Here is a 17,443-nt window from a genome sequence, read left to right as displayed (position 1 = left end):
TCCTCCTCCTCCTCAAAGCCAGACACACTAAAATGCCACAAAACGAAGAACTGTCCTGCCTTCTTTCTGTCCTGCTCATGAAGAACAATGTTGGTAGTTTTAATTTATATGTTTAGTCAAGTGCTAACGTCCCAAGCATCTTGACAAAACTTCTTCAAGCTTTCAAAATAAAATTTTGGAAGCAAATACTCCCAATAGATAAAAATGGGCTCAGACTTTTTGACACTCTATATTTTCTTATTCATTTATTCAACAAAATGTTAAACTCGGTGAGGGAAACAAACTTGTCTGAAACACTGATTGTGCCTTCAAAGGGTTTGTAATCTAGTTGGTCTAGACAAGGTGTGATTGCTACCGTGGGTCACTGTAGGGCAGAATCTAATCAATGTCTTAAGGGAAGAACAAAATGTCAGAGGGATTCAGAAAAGAAAGGGATTGAACTGTGTTGTGGGATCCAGAGGGAAATAGAAGAAAAAGGCCACCATGAATAAAATGCATTTCATCTACTTACATGTTATCCTTGATTTCTCTCAGTCCTTTTCTGAAAAAACTTTTATCCCACTTCTGAAATTCATTCTGTCCTTTTGCCTTCTCCTTTCATTTGTTACCTTCACTCTTTCCCAGTGGGTTTGCCTGCTAAAAATAGATGAGCACTTGGTCTGAAGCTGCAAGGGAGCCAAGGTGATGCAAAAGCTCTGTCAAAAATCTATGCCGTGTTCAGTGAGCCGACCTAGATGGGAGATGACCTACGTGTGGGCCTGACTCTAACTTGCGTTGTCATCTTCAGCAAGTCTGTTTTCTATACCTTAATTTCACCAACTGGAGAGGTAGTAAAAATAATGTAATTATTATTTACTTTTCTCAGTACAGCAAAATGTCTAAATCACCTTTCCAAGGATCCAGTGGTGAACTTCTTTTCCAAAGCCAATACTGATGTACACGGTCCGAAAAGATTTTTGGATTGCAAGATTATGTATATTTATATATATAAATATATGTATAATTTTAAAATTCTTGCCAAGAAGTGAACATTAAATCACATTTATTTATGTATTTTCTAAGAATTTTTTTATCGAAAGCAATGAAATCATCCAAAATTAAGACTCTCACAGGAAATCTAGGACTTTGGGGCATTATTTCTTCATTGGTTAATCAGTAAAGGAAAGAAACTTATAGAAGACCCCTGTTATGCCACCTGTTTGCTACCACAGCTCCAGGTCATCATTGTCCACTGGTGTCTCCATATTCATTCTGCAGAGGACCCTGGACACAGTCCTTCCTGCCTAATGATATAGGGAGTATGTGTCCTGCCTTCAAATGTTTTAGCTGCTCTTTGCTTCCACATCTTGGCTTCACTGAAGTCTTTTTGTGTAATGACTGCTTAATTCTCATCACAAAAAAATCTTTCCTCTACCTTCTTATGTTTGTACCTGGGGCCTGCAAATTAAACTGACAAAGCCAGGTTAACGGAAGAAAAAGCATGTAATTTAAATTGATGTTAATATTTTGTTTTATGAGTGTACAGGGGCTTCACTTAAAAAAAAAACAAAGAAGTGGCTAAACTTGGGGACTTACATGCTATGTTAACAAAGGGCAGTAAATTGTAGAGCAGCAATTAGATGAAGGAGAGTTTGGACTTCTAGAGCTGATAAATTATGGGAACTGACTAGGAAATATATGGGGGAAACTAATGTAGTTAAGGGTTATTTAGCGAGGCTTCCTTTGCAAGGATTCATCTTAGTGCCATTTCTGTCTCTGGTGATAAAGGTCATTCTCCTCTTTCTCGTACAGGAGAAGGAGACACCTCACGGGAAATTTACACCCTGCTTTTAGACAGATGAGAAGAGGGGCAGAGAGATCTTCTTACATCTGCTTTTTCTCAGTTGCCTTTGGCTCACAATAATCCTCATGCCAACGTGGCATACTTTGGGCTGGCGTAACTATCTCCAAGCTTGACCAGGTGCTGGGCAGGACAAACAGAAGTGTCAGAGTCTCAGCTTGAGCCCTGCTTGTCTGATGAGCAGATCCCATTCAGCCCATCAGTGGCTTTAGAAACTCTGTAGTCCTTTAGAGACTAAAGATCTTACTTCTGAGTTTTCAGGCAGACAGAAGGGACCAAAAGCCAACAATTCATACATGAAAAATATCCATATTTAATGAACTATTTTAGCAAAAGCAAAATACCTTTGACACTGCATGAGATTGATCCATCCACTTTGGTTGAAATAATGGTTTTGTGAAGTCAGGGCAAGGAACATCCTCTCCTAGCTGGATGAGATACTCAAATTATCATCTCTGGAAAGGAACAAAAGGAGAAACAGGTGGTGGGGGGCAAAATGGCTCCTCTCTCCACCTCAAGCTCCTCAGTGGGCTGCCACTCTGAGATGATGCCTGGTGAGTGACAGCCCCACCTGCTTAGGTGCCCCCAGTCCCACACCTGCTGCTATCATCCTGCACCAGGAAGCTGCACCTTGGATTGTGTACATTTCCCTCAACGTGATTTAATCATCCTTGCAATCCACTTTTCGTCTTTAAAAAAGTTATTTGGGCTATCCAGAATCAACATGCAACAGGAATACAGCTCAATGTGCTCCATTCTTTCCCAGATAAGGATTGTAGTCTCCACCTTTTCAGTTGGAATTAGCATAACAATCCACTGGGGTTTACTCACTGGAGGAAATACCTGGAGTCCTCTTTAAGCACTGCTTAATTACATCCTGTTATTTATCCCTTTTATTAGAGGTTAACTAATTAGCACCCAGCCAACTCCATTTTTAATCTAATGTATTTCTCTTTCTCTCCAGACTGCCCATGTCCTGTGTCCTCTATGTTAGAAAGCCTTGAACCAGGTGACAAGCTAAGAGTCTGTCTTCTCTTCTAGGTGACCAAGGCCCCCTTTTCAAGGCCCATCCAGCTGCCCCTGCCTTGGGTCTGAGCTGTATCCTCTTTAGCCCTGGGTTTCACTTGTTGCAATGAAAAAGGACCCAGGCTTTGGAGCCAGACAAATGTGGGTTTCATTGTTAGCTTGGCCATTTAGCAGCTCAGGAACTTTGGGTAAGTTCTGGTTTTCTCTTTCCACATCTTTTCAATGGAATGGTTACTAACATGTAGACTAATTATTCAGAATGTTACTCAACAAATCTTACTCCATTTTTCTTAGAGAAATTTTTAAGAAGCTAAGAGATGTCTGTGAGGCAGCATTTCTAATTTATACATCATCCTCTCCACGGATGTGCCATTGACAAAACTCCAAGTGTAACTGGAAAGCACAGGTGGGTTCTTGTGTCATCAAGTCAGGCTGCTCAGTGGGCCCAGCTGTTAACCCAAGTGTTTGCCCATCAGCCAATGTGACATAAAGGACTCCTGGATTCTTTCCACTGTTCCCACTATCCTGGACTGCTCCATCCCCTCTCCTCCCAGTTTCCTGTGTCTCCGTACCTCCCTCCATTTATACAAGCACAAATCTCACTGAACCCTTCTGTGACCACTTTAACAAGAAAGGCAATCCTTCTCTCTAGTTTTCTCCAACCATTACTGCCCTTCACTTATCTATTTCTTACTGTTTTCTGCACAGTGCTTGTCTTTTCACCAGCGTTGTGTGAGAAATTTTCTTGACACAGCAGTAGCCTCCAGTTCCACTAATGGGCAACCTATCTGCCTTAGTCATTCTGGCTGCTATAACAAAAGTACCAAGGAGTGGCTTAAACATTTGTTTCCCACAGTTCTGGAGGCTGGGAAGTCCAGTATCAAGGTTCCGGCAGATCTGATGTCTGGTGAGGACCTGTTTCCTGGTTCATATCTTCTTAATGTAACTCACAGGCCAGAAAGGGCGAGAGAACTCCCTGGGGTCCTTTTATAAGTGCACTAATTCCACTCATGAGGGCTCCCCCTTCATGACCTCACCCCCTCCTAAATACTGAACCAGGATCTTAATACCATTGCCTTGGGGGTTGGGACTTCAACATATGAATTTTGAGGGGACACAAACATTCAGTCTCTAGCATACTACTTGCTCCTATACTTAGGTTTCCTCATTTTGTGTAGCAGAATGGAGTCACCTTAGATATTGTAGCAGATTCACATACAACCCCTGTCCATATTATCTGCCAAGCAACTCTATCAGCTCTGATCATGTACTTTGACAGAATTTCTACAATCCTCTGGCCAAAGCTATGGCGAATAACTGGACCAGGGATACAGTAACTCACTGATTGCTATGATTGTGCTCAGAAAAAAGCCAAGAACCCTCCGTCTCCCTGCCTGGCACCTGCCAGCCTCTCTGCTCCATCTGTGTTCTTAACACATCTTTCCAACACCCTACTCTGCACACAATCACTGTTGCTGGCTTCTCTGGCCACCATTTCCTGCTCCTTTGATGTGGTTTTTGATGTATGCTGCCAGGGTACCCAGGGCTACTTCTCTGGAGAGACCCACCCAGACCCTCAGCCTCTGGACTAGTCCACCCAATCAGCTGTCCCTGGGCCCCCTTGGCTCCACCAACAGTCCAGGAGCATCAGGCACTTTCTAAATCCTCCCCGGAACAGGCAGCTTTAATCCTCTCATGTTCTCTACAAGCACTTCTGACCAACGGAGCTGCTTCCGCTCAACTGCTCAACCAAGGCTCACAAACAGGGTCACTCTGAAATGCGCTTATGCGAGTCGATATTGGTTTAGAGCAGAATCCAGGCAGGAGGGTGTACAGGCACTTCCTGGCCCCAGGCATAAACACCACATATATTTTTTTCCCTTTCAGAAGGGATATTTTCCGTGCTCATAATGAAGTGTGGTCAGAACATAGTCTCTTCTAGAATATTAGGTCAGCCAGAGGTTTTTCCTTCTGTTTCATACATGTGAATAAAAATGGGTCTCAGCAAAGCATGCCGTTAAATATTTCACCCATGTGTCAGCAGATGCAATTCTAGAGCAGACACTTTTTTTCTGGGGTGATGTTGTTGATTTAAAGGGAAAGGTGGGAGATTAGCAAACACCTGTGCCTTTAGCAGTAGCTTCAGTCTTTGGGTTGGGAAAAACACAGAAATATCTAAATGTTATTTAACATCTAAATAATTATCTAGAAACGATAATTCCAAGGATTTCCACTTGGAAGTTAACAAGTCTGAAGTATACCAAACTGCAGAATGCTGAAAATATTAGGTTCTTTTTTGTCTTATGAGGACTCCTGTTTCTGTCCCTTCTCTCCAGTTGACAAAGGAATCAAGAAAAATGCTGGAGATGGACTTGAACATTCCCTGTAGGGCAGCCCTGGCTTTTTCCATATTAAATTGCCCAAGACCTTGCACTGCAGAAGGTGTATATGCGTGTGTACATATATACACTTACATATACACATATGTCTATTACATTTATTTTTCCTTCTTGAAACACCCATTTCCAATCTCCCTCTCTGTACCAGGCCTCATTTTTGTAAAACCCATTGTTCCTTCCCCACCCCTTACAGCTGAAAGGGGTTTTCTTCTGCCCACTTTGTTTGAAGGTTAACTCATTCACTCGTGACAGGATGTATGCAAATTCAACACTCACAAAATTCAGAGACCGATTTTCTTCCACCCCTAGCCTGGGTTTCCTCACCTGTTGATGCATCTTCCATTCACTATCATTTTGGAAGGTCAGCCACCATCGCCGGGTGATGACTGACAGGCTGGAACGCGGGTGGGGCAGGCAGCACCGAGGAGCACTGCAGAGCAGGAGATCAGCTGCTCACATTAGGCCATAAGATGAAGTGCCAGGCATCCCCCCGAGTCAGCACCTCAAGGTCAGCTCGTGTCTGTCTCTCTGACTCCTCCTGCACGCCTTCAAGTCCTGTTTTGAGGGGAGGCAGAGGCAGTTGTTTCCAGGATAATTACAATGACAAGATGGTTGACAGACATAGGCCATACGCTGTTTAGTGGCCAAAGTATCCCATAAGCTAAGGGGTTCTGTGGACACCTGCAATTCCCAACCTCCCTGCCTACCTCTTGGATGGCTAAGGCGCCACTGTGAAGAGAGGTCAGTGTAAAATACCCTGCACGGGATCTAGAACAAGGAACACTCAGTAAATGAGGACTCATCTCAGTCTGCCTGGGCTGCCTAACAAAGGACCACAGACTGAGTGGCTTAGAGAACAGGTATTTATTTCCTCAAAGTTCTGGAGGCCAGAAGTTGAGATCAGGGTGTGGGCAGGGGTGGTTTCTTCTGAGTCCTCTCCTTGGTTGGTAGATGGCCTCACGTGGACTTTCCCCTGTGTATCTGTATCCTAATCTCTTCTTCTTATAAGGGCACCAGTCACACTGAATTATGGCCCACCCTGATGTCCTCATTTTCACTTAATTACCTCTTTCAAAACCCAGTCTCCAAATATATCACATTCTGAGGTACTGGGAGTTTGGAAATTAACATATGAATTTTGGTGATGTAACAGAACTGTTGTTAACTTTTCCCAGGAAGAAGCTTTGACCCCTCAAATTGTTCTTCGTGACCCTCTCCCCCAGGAGGTAGCTCTGCGTAGGCTCTGGCATCAGCCAAAGGTGGACTTGGACCCCAGCTGGATCCTTTCTAGCTGTGTGACCTTAGGTAGGTTACTTAATATCTCTGAGGTCAGTTACCTCTGCTGGGAAACAGGGACAAAATATACACTCCTCAGGATAAGCCTGAGGATCCAATGAGATGATATCAAAGAGCCTGGCTTGATACCCGGCTCAGTACCCGGACCCCCTACCTTTTTTTCCTCTGGACTCATTCAATTCTCTGAGGTCCCCAAGAACATCTCATCCAGAGATCAGACAGATGCATTTGTTTCTGCTCAGATAAGCAGCTGCCTGCTGGGCCAATTGCTATGCTGACCCTGGGACATCCTGGAACCTCCAGGGAAGGATCTCAGTCCCCCGGGGCCCTCATCTCTTCCTGGTTCCACATGCACAGCTGAACCTGCTCATTCAGCTCCTGGCCTGGGTTGGGGGTGGGGACAGGCTAGGGAGCCTCACCTCCAAGGGCACCTGTCTTCAAACAAGCAGGGGGCAGGGTGTAGATGTCAGAGTGGCAGGGGACTGAAATCAGGAGGCTCCAGGTTTGGACTGCAGCCAAGGCGAAAGCCACTTGCACAGTTGTAAGACTCCAGTGACTCTGGCAATTCCCCAGGCTGGGGAAGATGACCTGTCACTTGTCAGGAGGGTCAGAAGCAATTGCTCAGAGCAGTGGAGGAGAGGGAGGAGACAAGGAGAGGGCCAGATTTGCTGGGAGAGCTTGGCTCTCCTTGCTGGGGAAGGCATAGAGGACGGCCCTGAATTCAGAGAAGTTTCTCAATCAGAAGGAGCGTCACAGGGCAGCTAGAATCAGTCCCTTACAAGTTGTGTCCCCACATCCATCTCTCCCACACTTGCCCACTGGCTCCGCTGAGGTGGGGACTCTGGTGGGCAGCCCCCTCTGGCAGAGGAAATGAGGGAGAAGGAAGAGGTCAGCCCCGTAAAGCAAGTCTGTTGTGCTTGGCAGAGGTGGCAGTGTTAGGGTTATTTGGGTGTTGTGTTCATAGCACCCCCTTTCTTCCCAAGACAACAGGAAGTAGACACAGGTTAAGGAAGCACTGGACACTCCGTGGCTCGAGTGTCTTTGCTGGGGGCAGGTGAGGAAGGAAACAGGAAGAGGGCTTCCCAGTCTCTCCCAGCTTATCTGTTAAAGACACAGATGTCTCACAGCCCTCCTGTCCCTTAGCCCAGTCCAGCTCTGTGTCCGGAGCCCTTTCCCCACCAGCTGGCAGGCCCTGGGCTTGGCTGGGTAGCTGAGGCCTGGCCCTTCACCGTGATTTCCCGATCTCTGCTCCACATCTCTCCTGGGCCTGGGCTCTTGCAGCCTGACTCTTATTTCCCTTGGCTGGGTCTGGTGGTCAGGACTTTCCCACATGGGGCTAGATGCTGCCCGTTGAACTCTCACCTCCTGGATAGGGGGCTGCTCTATCTGCTGGGATTGAAAGGCCCTGCACCCCTAGAGTGACCCCCTTTGCATGCCGGTAGCAGCTGGAGGTGTGCTGGAGCCAGCCACTGTCCTCTCACCACAAGAATTTGCATTTCCTGCCCTTCCCTCCTCCTCCGCCCAGTGGCCGGCCTGCCACTGTGGAGTCAAGTGTGCCTCCTGGCTGAGCCCACAAGCCCTAGGGTCTGGGAGAGTGTCAGCGTGAGAGATGCACATGGCAGTGGGCTATAGACCAACTGCAGGCACCCCCTGAGCCGTCTGTACCACTCTCTTCTCCCATATTTCCTGGCAGCTTGCCCATCTGTCTCACTGTCTCTGAGCACAGACTTTTACCACCTCTCACCTGGGATACTGCCCCGGCCTCCTAACTTGTCCCCCTGTCTTTCTTTCTTCCGTGAACCCTACACACTGCTGCTGGATTAATGTTCTGAAACACAGCTCTAATCATATTTCCTGATTACAAATGTTTCTGATTCTTGCCGGCCACATTCCAAGTGTCTGCAGCGGAACCTCTACCTCCTTTCTCAACGTCAACCCTTGGTCTGGAGTCACCCTTGGCTCCGTGTCTTCCTTGGATGTGCTCAGTATTTCTTTCTTGAGTACTCTGGCTCACACTGTTCACTCTGCCCCAAATCTCTTCTCCTGGGACTCTTGAGACAGTTTAAGAAAGATCTCACCTTGGAGCCTTGTGGATGCACAAATTTGCTGCCGGTGTGCTCCCCAATCACCTCCCCCCAGAGACTTACGCAACCTCCCCGGATCTGGCTGAGAACTGCCCCATGCCTGAGTGATGCAAAACCAGAGTCATAACCTATCTCAAGAGAGACTTCAAACTTCACTTCTGAATCAATGGGAAATTTGGACAAAACTTCTTTTCTCCGTCACTTTCAATTTCAGTTCAGGAAGACTCACTGAGCCTTCTTCAAAGATATAGTTCTCCTTGCCTGGCAAACAATAAATTCATGTCTATACATTCAGACTACCCCCGTGGTCTTGTTCCATGACAAGACCATAGTCAATGTTTTCTTGATTTTTCCAGCCAAAAGTAATCCTCTTGTTTCTCCAACTCCTTCAGCATCTCATGAAGCATGCCTTTATCTTCTTTCATTCATTCACTTAACAAATATCCAGGCATTGTTATGATACCAGACACCATTATTTACACTGGGTTATGGTAGTGAACAAAACAGACAAAGACAAAAATCCTAATCTCATGGCACTTACATCATCCACAGAGAGAGACAGACAATAAACGCACAAAAGTAACATATATCATATGTTAGATGTTGATAGGTCATGAAGAAAAATAAAGCAAGAACAAAGATACAGACCGTGGGAGGATGGTCAAAATTTTATATAAGAGGGTCTTATAAACTCGACCTAAGCTGTTTTGGGTATGCTCAATTCTTAAGGTTTTTTGGTAAATGGTGGCAGCCACTAAGAAATCTTAGGTGGGGGTTAGCCACCCGACCAAATGTCACTGTGGGGAAATAAAAGTACAACCCAAGCCAGATTCTGCTTATGACATCTACTAACCAAATAATTGTTAGCAAAGCAGGCCTGAAATTCTTCACAGGACTTGTTCTGGATTCCCATTGACGTTTCCATATTTCCAAGGTTCTGTGCCTTCTTGTTGGGATCATGCACCACAGATCCCTCCAAGCCAACATTTGGATACCAGACAGAGTAGGGATCAAGTCTGGTGCACCCTTTTAGGTAAGAGTAGGGAGTCCCTAAATGATTGCAGCCAATTATTGGAGCCAGTCTCCAGTAATTCTACCTAAGGAAGCCAATACTTCACTTTCATTGTGCTTCTTAACATGTTGCTAGTTTCACCAACAAAGGTTTATCTTTTAAATTTAGTGCACTAATCAGCAAAGTGTTGGTTTTGTTGCTTAAGACGGGGTAATAGAAATTCGTGGAGTGGCAGCCTCGAAGCATGGACTCTTCTAGTAGAATACCAGCTGCGTAGTCCTGGACTGTGCTTTTTTTTTTAAATTAAAGTATAGCTGATTCACAATGTTATATTTGTTTTAGGTAAACAACATAGTGATTTGATATTTTGACAGATTATAATCCATTTCAAGTTATTATAAAATATGGACTCTATTCCCTGTGCTGTACATCACACCCTTGTATCTTACTTATTTTATATCTAGTAGTTTGTACCTTTTAATCCCCTTCGCCTATCTTGCCCCTCCCCAACAAACTGCGCTTTTTTGATGGCACATTAACTGACTGTCTCTAGAATTAAAATTTAAATGAGCTGGCACATACATAATACCTCACTGACCGTACTCAAGTATTTTAAAGTAAATTACAAATATTATAACAAGTGTTGAGGAAAGACCTCACTGGGAAAGGGATGGTTCAAAAGACTTGAAGGTGGTGGGCTTGACCCAGTCACGTTGTGGGAAACATACCCGTTGAAGGAGTAGTAAGTACAATATCCCTGAGACAGGAGTGTGCCTGAGCTGTTCGAAGAACAGCAAAGAGGCCAGCGTGGCTGAAGCTGACCATGGAGGGAGGGAGAGAGCAGTGGCAGATGGTGCCAGGAAAGCAACAGCGCCAGATCCTGTGCAGCCTTGCAAGCCATGTGAGTGAGATGTAAGCCACTGGAGAGTTTTGCACAGAAGAGTAACATGATCTGGCTTCGGTTTTTCGTCAGATCAATCAGGTCACCTTGCTGAGAATAGACTGATAGGGACAAAGACAAAACCAAGGAGACCAGTTAAGCATCAGTGAAATAGTCCAGGTGAGACTGACCAGGACAGTGAGAAGTGGTCAGATTCTGCATGTACACTGAAAATAGAGCAGCAGGATGTGGTGATGGATTGGCGGTGGGTGGAAGAGAAAGAGAGAATTCAAAGTTGACAAAGCTGTTTGTATTGAGCAACCAGAAAGCTGGAGTTGCAGTTCACTGACATGGGGAAAAAGGCAGGAGAAGGTATTGGGGGGGGGGGCAGATCAGGATTTCAATTGAACAAGTTTGAAAGGTGGAGTGGTATTGTGGAGTAGACAGTAGATATAAGAGCCTTACGTTCAACAGAGAAGGACAGGCAGGAGTTATATCTTTGGGAGTAATCAACAGAGAGATGGTGCTTAAAGCCATGACTCTGGATAAGGTACCCTCATAGAGACAGACAGAAAGTGGACAGAAAAGAGAAGTCCCAAGACCAAGCTCTAAGACTCTCTAGCATGAAGCGGTTAGATAGACCAGGAAGAACTAGCAAAAGATTATGAGAAGGAGCCACCAATGAGATGAACACCAGGAGATGGTGTGTCCCAGGAACCAGGGGAGACAGTGATCAAGTAGGAGGGCGATCAGCCATGAAGATGAGGACTGAGATCTGACCACTGAGTTTAACAACATGGAGGTCACTGCGGCCCTTGATGGGAAGTGGTGCAGACAAGCAGTTGGCTGGGGTGGATTCAAGAGAGGATGGGATGAGCAGAAATGGAGGCATGAGTATAAACCACTCTTCCAATCAGTATTACTGAAAAGGGCCAGAGAAAAATGGGAGGTAATAGCACCTTTACAGTGTTATTTGCATTAAGTCAATCCCATATTTCTTGACCATCTAATACATACTATAGATGGGCTTGAAATAAACAAAGCTGGAGCCATGTCTCCCACCGGGAGCCACCAGCCAGCAGAGGAAATTCAGCTACAAACAGTGACGGTGTTTTAGTAACGGATTGTACTAAGTTCTATGGGCATAGAAAGAGGCAGGGACAAACAGTGGGTAAGCTCAGGGAAGTGGCAACTGATCTTGGAGGAAGGGTGGTGGGGCTGGTAGAGTCAGGGAAGAAAGTTGTTCTCAGCAGAAGGAGGTGAGTGCTGTGATTATGCCCAGTTTACAAGTAAGAAGAATGAGGCCTTCAGAGCTCAGGGCATTTCTGGAAGAGCTGGGATTGTGATGCAGGTGGCTTGGCCTTCTTCCTTACCGCTCCGTGGTGTGTACAGGTGGAAGGGGACAAAGACAGCACATAATGGGGACTCAGGAGCGAGTCTGGGGTGCAGCGAACCTCCTTGACTGGCCCAGAGGATCTGTGCCAGGCCAAGCAGAAGCGGAGCTTTCTAGGCTGTTGGTGGGACAGCTTTGATGGCTGCTCTCTTGGCCCTGGACAGTTGATTGACAAAGGGGGGCCTTCCTGAGCACAGAAACCAGGGGAGAAGCATCAGGGAGGAAGCCGAGGTGGGCTGCAATTAGGGACGCCATCACCAGACCCTGAACACCAGGAGGATAACTGATAAGGGGCTTAGCAAACAGGGCAGCGGCAGGAGAACTGGGATGGGATGGGCCCCAGCAAAGGGCGTCTCCAAGGAGACCCAGCAGCTTTAGGGCCTGTCAGCCTGGCTGAATGGAGAAGGGGCTCCTTTTCAGCTCCTGCGGGGCCTGAGCTAAATGAGTTTGTCTCCCAAGCTCAGTGAATTTGAAGCTGCTTCAGCCGCTGGTTTTCCCCTCCTCATCACGCCCTCTGGAGTTGCAGGAAGAAAATCAGCCCAGGAGTAGTGCCCAGTGCAGCAGGCCTTAGATTCCCCTCCTTCTATCTCTTACATAACCCTCCTGCTCTCCTTCCAGCCTGCACTCTTCAGCCACGGGTTCCTGTACTTGTGTTTGTGTGTTTCAACTCCGAGCAACTGCCCACAGGGGCCACCAGGGCCACGTCATGCACTCTTCAGCTGAGCGCTGAAGGCGGAGCTCCTGACTCATCCTGCCCTGGGCCTACAGAGCAGCTGGCCGGCTGCCTGGCCCCATCACTCTGCTGCCTCCAATGGCCCTTCCAGCCCCTCTCCACAGGCAGGCCCAGCCCCCGTGGGGAGAGGATCCCAAACTAGTTTTGTAAAGAAGGCAATACAGTGTTACCCATTCAAACTACAAATAATTCCTGACTCTCAAACGGGCCAGATGGAAGACTTTCCTAAGGTCTGGATTGGGGCAGGGTTTGCAAAGGAAGACCCGAAGCCTTGCTTGGCCAGGTGGAGACAAGCTGACTCAGAAAGCTCATCCCTGCGATTACTCAGGGAAGACTGTCACTCAGCTTGAATTAAGGTTAATCCAAAACAGGGGGGCCTGGGACACTCACATTTGTGAGCATAACTTGGCTGGTGGATTTGGGGAAAGGTACATTCTGGTGTCCACATTATCTACTTTCTCTGCTTATTATTTGAGATCCAAGCAGGGAAACAACAGGGAAGAGGGCTTGGGGGAAGCCAAGGGATAGCTGGTGCTTTCAGGCATAGCGTGCTACGATGTTCTCTAATCTGACTGTGAATGAAAAATGTTGCCTGCCATATAGGCAAACACAGGATACTGCAGCCATCAAGCCTTCAGTCACTGCGGCCACCTTCAATGATGCAACCTGAGGGGACTCAGGATGGGAAAGCACAGGATACTGGCCCTAGATATTAAAGGAATGATTTCCATGAGCCCAAGACTTTTGCATCTTCCCATATAGAAAAGCGCTAAATTCATTAACTTGAGATGTCTAGTTTTCTTTAATTAACAGTAATCTTTTGATGTTCTGACTACTTGGTTCTTGTTGCAAAATTCCTATATATCCTGGCTCCTCCCTTACCTCTTCGGAGCATTCCCTTAGAGCTATCTGAGAGGTTGACTCCTGGGCTTGAGTCCTCAGAAAGTCTACTGAATAAAACATAATTCTCAGCTTTTAGTTTATACATTTTTTTTCAGTCAACATCACATTACCTGGACACCGCCCTACAGCAGATGGAGATGGTGGAACTTGGCCAGGCATTTCACCTGGCCAGTATATTCTTTTTTGGCCACAGCAACATGATTTTCCTTTAGGGAAATAAGCTTCCTCTCAATCATGGTGGGATTGTCAGTCAAGCTGCCTGCCTGTGATGGACATACAGGGTGGCAAATCAGACTCTCTTTCTCTTGAGTAGACATGAGATCAGCTGCACGGATTTGTCCCAGTGGGCCTATCAATGTGATGCTGCTCCTCAGATCCCAGATGGCTCTGACTCCTGTCCTTTTCCTGCTTGATTATTCAGTTCTTCCTCCTATTCTGGGAACTACCCTGTATCCTACAATACATTCGTTTTCTTACTGAGATTATCCGGAGTTGTTTTCTGTTGCTGGCAACCTTAGAACTGTAAGTGATAGGAAAGCTAATCTGCAGCTTGTCCTTGGACCTGATCCTGCACAGGGACAGGCTGACGTAGGAGGCTCATAGGAGCCAAGAACCCTGCTGTCCCCAGTGATGGTGGAGCCCCGGAGAGAGGCGGGGCCTGCTAACAGAGCCACTCAGCTGCACTGCGATGTCCACTGAATAAATGCCTGCCCCCACTTCTTTGCTGTGTGCTCAACATGGCCATGAAGAAAATCCCTTCATATTTTGGACTGCAGTTTCCAGAACATTTTTACCGTATCTGTGTCCTGGGTGGAGGAGTAGGAGTTTCTCTCAGAAGGAGAGAACCCAGCCTCCCAGCTCTGACTCCTCACAGGGCCAGGCTCCAAGGTGGCTATCTCCCTTCTCACCCTTCTTCTCCCTTCCAAAACAGCTCACCCAAGAGCCCTGGAGGTAGGTTAGTACTAGGAGAAAAGGAGAGTGTATGGCAGAGAGGAAAGAACCAGACAAATCTATCAGCTGCAGCTCTGCCACCTGCAGAGACGTGGCCAGTTTTGCTCACTGTTCCATCTGCAATGGCGGCGCCTACTGACTGCCCAACGGATGGTCATTCTCAAATGAACCCGCTCCTAAACTGGGCCCTCCTTCTCCCCTCTGAATTTTCATGACACCCTATCTCTGTACCTCCCTGGCTGTTGCACCCATCACTGTAGTTCTGCAACCTGCTGCCCTAGGAGGCAGTATGCACTCTCCATCAAGGTGTTCAAGTTGAGTTTGGAAGACCATCTGACAAGGCGGTTTTAAGAAGATTCAAGCTCAAGATGGGAAGTTGGGCTAAATGAACTCTAAGATCCCTTCTAACTTGGGTTTGATTATTCTGTATCTGTTTCTTGTTTTAACTTTAAAATATTTTTATGAATTTTTGAAGCATACAGAAAAGTACACAAATAATACAGTAACTGACAAACACCTAACTGTCAGATTTAAACCTCTTGCCATGTTTGTTCAAGATTCAAATAAACTCTGCAGATTTGTGTGTGTGTGTTAATTAAATATGTACTGAGGTACAATTTACATATAAAAAGTACACAGATTTTGAGCATACAGTATGGTAAGTTTTGACAACTGTGTACACGTGTGTAACTACCACCCCAGACAAGATATGGAATTTTCTCTCATGTATCTTTTTCAGTTAATACCCCCTGCCAGAGGCAATCACTGTTCTGATTTCTCTCACCATAGATTAGTTTTGCCTGATCTAGAACTTTCTATAAATAGAATCATATGGAATGAATTCTTTTGTCCCTGACCTCTTTTGCTCATCATAATGTTTTTGGGATTCTTCCATGATGCTGCAAGTATCAGTACCTGATTCCTTTTTATTTCTGAGTAATGTTCCATTGGATGAATATACCACAGTGTATTCACCCAATAATGGACCTTTGGATAACATATTTACCCAACATAAATGAAGGCATACATCCACAAAAAGAACAGTATAAGTATATTCATAGCAGCTTTTCTCATAATAGCTCCAAATTGGAAACAACCCAAATGGGTGTTCTATTTTTATATGAGCATCTTTCTTTCTAGACGATGAGGACAGGATGCTCCCTGATTCATCTGTGTACCCTCTGTGATTTGAACATAATAGAAGAATCAATAAGTCTTTGTTGAATGGATGAAAGACAGAGGAAGGAGAAGAGTTCTCCAAACCTAGGGCAAGAGATGAGGGGTAAGGTCAGCTCAACTAGGTGTAAGACAGAATGTCAGCAGGGAACATGTAGGTGTTTGTTCACCCAGGGGCCTCAATGCTAAGCTCATATCCTAGCACAGGGTAAGTGTTCAGGATACATATGTTGAATAAATGAAAAGAAGTAATCATGCTGTGGAGTGTTGAAATCACTAGGTCCTCTTCTTTTCAGACCATCCTAACTTCCACAGCAACCTTACTTAGTGGAAAGACACACCCACCAGGGTACAGGGACAAAGGGACAGTGGCAAACAGAGAGAAAGGTCTAGAGGTAAGGTCTGGAGATAAGGAAGAGGAGATTTCCAGATATAGGGAAGATAAGGAAGAGGGAATAAGGAAGAGGAAGTTTCCAGAGTAAAGTCAGAATAAATTAAACTGGGTTCTCTCTCCTGCCCTTAACCTCATCGCTTTCATATTTGTCCCTGGTAGACCCAAGCAAGGGTTCCTCCCATTTAAGATCAAGAAATTAACCTGGAGAGCTTGAGGGACCTACCATGTCTAGGATGTCTTGCCCTTCTCACTTTCCATTACTTCTTCAGGCGTGTGCTTTCAGATCTTCATGAAGGCATCAAACAAAGCCAGAGGATGGGCAGCTTTTCACTTACCCCAGCCAGGGGCTCCGACTGTTCAGCTCTTCAGGAAATCAAAGATTTGGCTGTGGATGGAAAGTTGATTTTACAAAGGATAGAAAATATGGCCTCATTTCAGTGTTTTTGTTTCAAGGCATGGATAAATATATTCCCTTAAATATCTTAACTTCAAGTCCTCTCAGGCAGGAATGAAAGGTTTCAAGAGAAGTAAAGAGAAGAGGAGGTTTACTGGGCTCTCTGACCCCAGTGTGACTCTTTACCGCAGAATTAACATATAAGGATCTAGAGATTTTTCCCTCTGATGCTCCAACTCTATCACTTGGCCTGGAAGCCGCAGGCACATTAATTTCCAGGAAGCAGTAGTGGGGAAAGGACACTAGGATTCCAAGTTCCTGCATCCTTCTGGTTGTACACCTAGCTGTTTATACAACCTCAGGTAAGCCTGTTGCCTCACCTGTACAATGAGACAGCTGGATTAGACAATCTCCAAGACCCTCTTCCAGCTTGAAAATCTATGCTTCTAGGTTTACAAGCTCAAAGCCTTGATCCCACTGGTCCCACCACTACAAATGCACCGAGGGGAGATGTTCACAGCCATCTCCTGCAGCGAGCTCATGTATTTTGAAGAGTCACATGAATGTTTTAAAGACTACAACTCACTGTTCATTCCTATTGAGGTGATTTTCCTGTTTGCAATGTTTCCTTATTTGAGGTCCAATTCAGAAATGCTTTTAGTCAACTGTCAGTGTAGATGGAGAAAAAAAATCTGGAAGATTTTCTGCTTTATATCCTTGTTGATAATACAAACAAGGCCCGACCGCCTTCAGAGGGTGGTGGAAGGCTAGGAAATTCTCATCCTTTCAGGGCTAAAAATAAGTATTTGTTGATGATCTGGACAATCTGATTGCTTGAAACAGCAGCAGCCTGAAGTCTTACACCACATGAAAGAGGAGGGTGCATTTCCCTGGCTGGGCCCAGGGACACCAGAGTTAAAGTTGACCTTTTGAAAAGGAACACTGAGAAACTTGGGTCTGTG

The 17,443-nt window shown here is 45.7% G+C and overlaps 1 long non-coding RNA gene across 1 annotated transcript in view; it reads right to left on the bottom strand.

Annotated features, from left to right (window-relative positions):
• Positions 1-558: 558 nt before the first annotated feature.
• Positions 559-17,443, bottom strand: part of LOC116149155 (uncharacterized) — a 40,344-nt gene continuing 23,459 nt past the window's right edge. Inside the window, exons 3-6 of the long non-coding RNA XR_010377331.1 lie at positions 16,311-16,472; positions 5,590-5,820; positions 2,185-2,268; positions 559-636 (exon numbers count right to left, since the gene is read on the bottom strand). This is a non-coding gene — a long non-coding RNA (uncharacterized LOC116149155). The remainder of the gene's footprint in view (positions 637-2,184; positions 2,269-5,589; positions 5,821-16,310; positions 16,473-17,443) is intronic.

The sequence above is a fragment of the Camelus dromedarius genome, chromosome 22, assembly GCF_036321535.1.
Source record: "Camelus dromedarius isolate mCamDro1 chromosome 22, mCamDro1.pat, whole genome shotgun sequence".
Classification (NCBI taxonomy): Eukaryota; Metazoa; Chordata; class Mammalia; order Artiodactyla; family Camelidae; genus Camelus; species Camelus dromedarius.
Note: the sequence above shows the minus strand (reverse complement) of the source record. Positions and strands in the feature narration are given on the sequence as shown.